The sequence below is a fragment of the Pinus tabuliformis genome, chromosome 9 (assembly GCF_031772625.1).
Source record: "Pinus tabuliformis cultivar Carrire ecotype Pingquan chromosome 9, CPIR1, whole genome shotgun sequence".
Classification (NCBI taxonomy): domain Eukaryota; kingdom Viridiplantae; phylum Streptophyta; class Pinopsida; order Pinales; family Pinaceae; genus Pinus; species Pinus tabuliformis.
In genome coordinates this window covers 364,314,359-364,320,252 of record NC_142307.1, presented here as the reverse complement: position 1 = coordinate 364,320,252, position 5,894 = coordinate 364,314,359, and positions in this window count along the sequence as shown.

The following is a 5,894-nucleotide window of genomic DNA, read 5'->3' as shown; positions in this document are numbered from 1 at the left end:
ATGTCCTACACATGCTCCTCGATGAAATTCTAATGTGATTTTTGATACTTGGTATTTAGTCACACTAGTGAGAAGGATGCTAGCAGGATATTTCTAGAACAATATTTCAACCAAAATGTATTATTCGAGTTCTTTTAGTTTTAAATATCTACATTTGGCTTTTGGTAGCTTTGGTGGACATTCTAAATTTTGCACAAAGAAGATGATATCTTGATACCATGGATAATTTTGGAATTTCAAGAGGTCCTTTAGGAAGGGTTTTTGTAGATTCTTTCCATATGGTGGGAAGGGTTCTTGTGGATTCCTTCCTACTAGAAACATATGTTCTTATGGACTATCTCTGCAAGGATGAAGAGGTTCTTGTGGATTCTCTTTGTCTGAAGAAAGAGGTTCTTGAGGATTCTCCTCTCCGCAAATATTACAAAGATCTTCATTAGTACACATTTCCAGTGCAACATGATTTTCCTTTGTCAACAATTTAGCTAATACGTGTCCTTGCAAGCTTAATATCCATATCATATTCTTGTAGTTTTGTTACATGTTTGCCTCATTGACCATCACTGTCAGGTTGGACAGGTGTAACAAATATTCTCGAAATGCCTTGAAATCCTTTGCCATAGCATAGGCATGTTTCTCCAAGATAATGTATTTGAGCTGAAAATCCCTTAGGGCATCGATGTATAATGTTATAGGTTTCTCATACCAATATTTATTCTTTTGCGATGAAGCTGCAACTATTCTATGCTTTGATGCAAAGGAGAAAATTTGAAATTCATTGGAAAAATTAGGACTTGCTAAGACTGGGGCTTCCATAATATCCTTCTTGATTTTCTGAAATGACTCTCGTGCTTCAAGAATCCACCTAACTTCACTGTTCTTCTTGAGCATGCATCTATTGTGCCTTAAGAGTTCAGTAAATTTTGTAATAAATATCAGTAGGAAATTGATCTTACACAAGAAGGACTAAATTCCCTTCTTATTCTAAAGTAGACCAGTCTTTGAAATGACTTGTACTTGCTTTGGTTCGATCCCAACACCATATTTCGAGAGGATATGCCCCAATAGATTTCCTTCTTGGAACACAAAGAATGACTTGCTAGGATTCAATGAGAGGCCAATTTTTCTAAACTTAAGGAAGATTTGCCTCAAATGCTCTAGATGATCATCATCCAATTTTGAGAAAATGGCCATGTAATCTAGATAGATAACTACGAGACATTCTCTCTCTCTCTAACAAGTAAGATATTCATGGCAATCTGAAAGGTAGCCCTTGCATTCATCAACCCAAAAGGAATTTTGTCTTACATAACGGTATCCCATGCCATTATGAATGTAGTCTTGTGTTTTTGATAGCGGTGCATTTTTCTCTCATTAAAACTTGAGAAACCATCCATCATTGATATTATGGATGCTCGCATCACTTTTTAAAGAAAGTGATCCATTTTAGGGAGCAGATAATTCTCTTTTATTGAACATTGATTCAAATTTCTAAAATCCACACAATGTCTAATGTGTCCATTCCTTTTCCAAACTGGTACCAAATTTTCCACCCCTTAACAATATCATATCTTACCTGGAAAGTCTTTATTGAGAAAAACAGAATGTGGAATCACCATTTTTTGGAACATTTCTCAATAAGACTACTCAAGTAAATATTTAATCATATCCTGATAAATACCATGATTAACATTGAATCATTTAAAAGAATTTGGAGATGCAAAAGGTCCTTCATTACGATGTAAAAGAATATTGGTACCATTATTGATGATGATGATGATGATGGTAGTTACCATCCACTAAGACCAAATTGGTCTATCAAACCTATAATTTTCTTAGGTCTTAATTATTTGGCTTCTCGTCATTCTTGGTGAGATTGGGGTTGTAGCTTTCTTTTTTTTCTCTACAATCTTCCAACTTCCTTTATCTTGAATCTCCTTCATCTCTTTTGGTTCATGGGACATTGGTATCTTAGCTTCGCGATTTGTTGTGTTGGTCCTTTTGAAGATAGCTAGAGAAGAAGGTTGGTTTGGGAGATCTGGTTTACTGTTAAATGAAGATTTATTTTTTGCGGTATGCAAATCGTCATAATTGTTGATGCTTAAGGGGTTGCCGAGTTCACTTTTTCGCTGTTAGGCGAGGCTTTCCCCATGCTTGTCTTGAGAGTTGTTTCTTTCTTGCCTGATTTCTTGCAATTTAGAGTTTTCTGGAGAGTGTTCTTCCTTGATGACAGTGTAATGTTCTTTTTGTGCTCCTTCCCACCATTTTGATTTGTCGTGATTCTTTCTTGCATAATTTTTCTAGGAGGCTTTTGGGCAATTTTTTGCTAGATGACCTGTCTCAAAGCACGACCGACATCTGAAGAGGACACTTTCATAATTGAGTTTCTGGTTCCACACATAGTCTTCACTTGATATGTTTATTTCAGCTGGGAATCCAGCGGTAAAGTCTATTTCCACACAGATGCATGCATAGGTGGTTTTGGCATATTCCTCTATTTCTGGGCACCTGCAGTAAAATTTCCCAATTGCATTTCCAATGGCTTTTAGCAAGGAGAAATTCCAGAGATGCAAGGTTAGGTTTGGAAATCTCGCCCAAACTGGTGCTGACGTTATGACTGTTGTTGAGGGATCGAATGATGGGTTCCATGGCTTCATGAATAGGTTTGAGTTTTCCCAAAACCAAGGGCCAAAATCTAGAATACATTGTCTACTTTCAAGGTTTTCAAAATCCACTATAAAGAAATCCCTAGCACATGGGTAGATATTAATTTCATCAAAAATGATAGGCTTCCACACCTCCGAGATCCAACTATGGATAGTTGTCAACTGCGGCCAAAAGCCATTGGACCTGTAGATTAGGGAACTTTCAAAAAACCTCAAAACCTCATCGAGTGAGGCCTAGACCATCTGGACAGTGGGAGTTGGGACTTCACTGACGATATGGGCAGGAGCTTGCCCCCAAGAGGCAGACAGAGCTGATCTAGCAACTATCTTCGTGAAGCTAGGAGCTATTTGGAAAAATGTTGTCCCTCTGTCATTTAATTAAGTCCAGATCACCAAGAAGAGAGCTCAGGAGATCGTGGTGAGACTCGTTATTAGGCAGATCGCAGCAGAATAGAGACAAAAATGCAAAACTAGATTCAGATCGCGGCAGAAATCAATAGATACCCAAATGCAATCATGTCAGATCGCGGAAGAAATCAATAGATACCCAAATGCAAAGAGTTATCAGATCTTTCAACAGAATGGTTTGCCAGGTTGCTATATTATGCAACAATATCCAATATTCTAGAACCCATATAGATCGCAATAGATCACCTCGCAGTAGATCGCCAGAATGGTAGATCACTAGTTAGAGAGGCTCCCTACCTCACAGTAGAACCCAGAACGGTAGATCGCGGTAGATCGAAGTAGATTGCCAATATCAGATCATAAGCATAAGAATTTATCACAATCATTACTTGAAGTGCCATATTCTCCTGATAATTCCTATCAAAACTTCATACTTCAAAATTCATAATTTGAGATGACGCAACAAATTTAAATAATTTTGAACCCTCATCACTTGAAGGAAAGGTCTTTTGTTTAATATCGTGATGAAAACCAATAATCATATTTAATTGATTATCATCTTCAACCTCAAGTAATTGATTATGATAAATACAAGGTTCTTTTTTAATAATAGGTTGGTTTTATCAATAGAAGAGACACTTAGAGATATATTTGAATCATTGCCTGATCTAACTACTGCTAAATAATGGGAAGAAATATTATCACCGTGAGAACATAAAATTGAGATTTGGGACTCATATTCTGGAAGTTCTATGTCATCATCACAATCGTCATAACAAACTTACCTCCCCTACAAATCATAACAAAAATTAGGTTCATTTACATTGACAAATGGATATGCAAGTGACTCATTAATATGTTGATTATTTTCAATCTCAATTTCATGAAACAGTTCTAATGAAGCCTCAGCAAGCTTATTGTGTTGATTTACATGATTTACCTCTTCAGTTAAATATGAACTAATTAAAATAGAAGTTTGGGCATGAAATCTAATGAATCACAATTAGATGCATCAATATTTGAAAATAAACTAGGATAGATAAAATAGTGACTACCAGAGTACTTGTGTTTTTCATGAAAAAAACATCTTCCATGAGATTATGAATTAAACTTTGGTTAATAGATAAATCTTTAGTGGGAATAATATGTACTAGTTCTAGGTTAACCTCTAAGGAAGAAACATCATGAATAATATTAGTGGTTAAATCCAATTTTTCTACAAAATTTTCCTTTTCTAAGATTCTCGCTTGACAACCTACATCCAAAGGGGATTCTGGAATAGTTCCTAATTCAGACTTACAATGTAAATTAATTTCATATTTTTTAGAATATCATAGATCAATTCCTATTTTAGGTTTTTGTGAAGGGATTTGGGATTCACTAGTCGGCACTAAAGATTTCGAGACAACATTAGGATCAGGATCAACCATTGGCTCAAAATCTATGTTCTCCTTCAAATTTTGTTTATTACTAGAAAGAACAATATTAAGAAACTGTAAGATTAGCTTGTGCCTAGGGGAAATATTTTACATGAAATCAACAGAAAAATACATGAAATATGGAAGAGAACTCTTTGAATGAATCATTTTCATGCATAGATAAATAATTAATTTTAGAACACAATGAATCCTAATCATAATCTTGATGAATTGGTTCCATGAATAAATAGATTTGGCCGGAAACAATTTGAATCAATTTATAATTCTTCCCTGCAAGATAAGAATAAGCAACCTGCATAACTTATAACTAGTAAAATATCAAAAATATTTACATTTAAACAAAAAATGGCAAAGATGTACAGGAGCAGAAACAAAATTCTCACCGTTGAATCTTAGCTTTTGGAAATGCTCCTAATAGGCCGAAATGAACCAAAACCATGCTCCAAATTTTTGTTTTGAAAGGGAGCGATGAGAAATTAAAACATTCAAAAAATAACATTCGAAGAGGAAAACTTGTCAGTTATAATGATACTGAATGGAAGAAAAATAAATATGGGATTATAGAAATTAATGTGTAGATTTCTTATTGCTCATGAAATTTACTAAATCACAAGACTTGAAGCTACTCTACTGATCTACAGAAGAAAATTAACCATATAGAACAAAAATCATAGACATGCAAAGGAAACATCACACATGCACAAGATATTTATCTAGGGGAAACGAACTGCACAAAACCCCTTACTATCTATATTTCATAAATCAAAGAATAGAGATGAAATACATCTTTCTCAAGCATGAGCACATCGTGAAAGTGTATAGTCTATCCCTCTGCTTGACTAACTGACTCTAGCCAAGACATAGGAAATTTTCAAGTTGTCCAAGATCTTAATTCCTTACATTTTTCCTCTAGGAAATTGGCCCCTATTAATTAGTAAATTCCATCATCTCGATTGTGAAATTCATTTAGATGTTTCCTCTCACTGCATGCACCACCTATACACATTGCAAAATGCTACAAGAGGCAATACATTGCCTTGAATTATCTGAATGCATGAGCTATTTTAGGTTGATTGATTAGTTATCTGGATGATCACTAAGTGTGGTTAAAGTTCCACTTCCTGAAATTGACCTTCCACTAGTTCCTCCAACAATTAGAACTAGTTTAATTGACCATAACTCACTTAAATTGCTACACCTGAAATTAACTCAACCTAGGCTCCTAAATTTTAGGAGCCCACTACACACAACTGAAATTCATGTCCCTAATTCGTATTAATTGAGCTAGACTCCTATTTTTAGGAATCAAATCAATTAAATTGAACATCAACTCATTAATTCAAATTGAGTGTTTTTAAGTGAGTGAAAAGATCCATGTCACTTC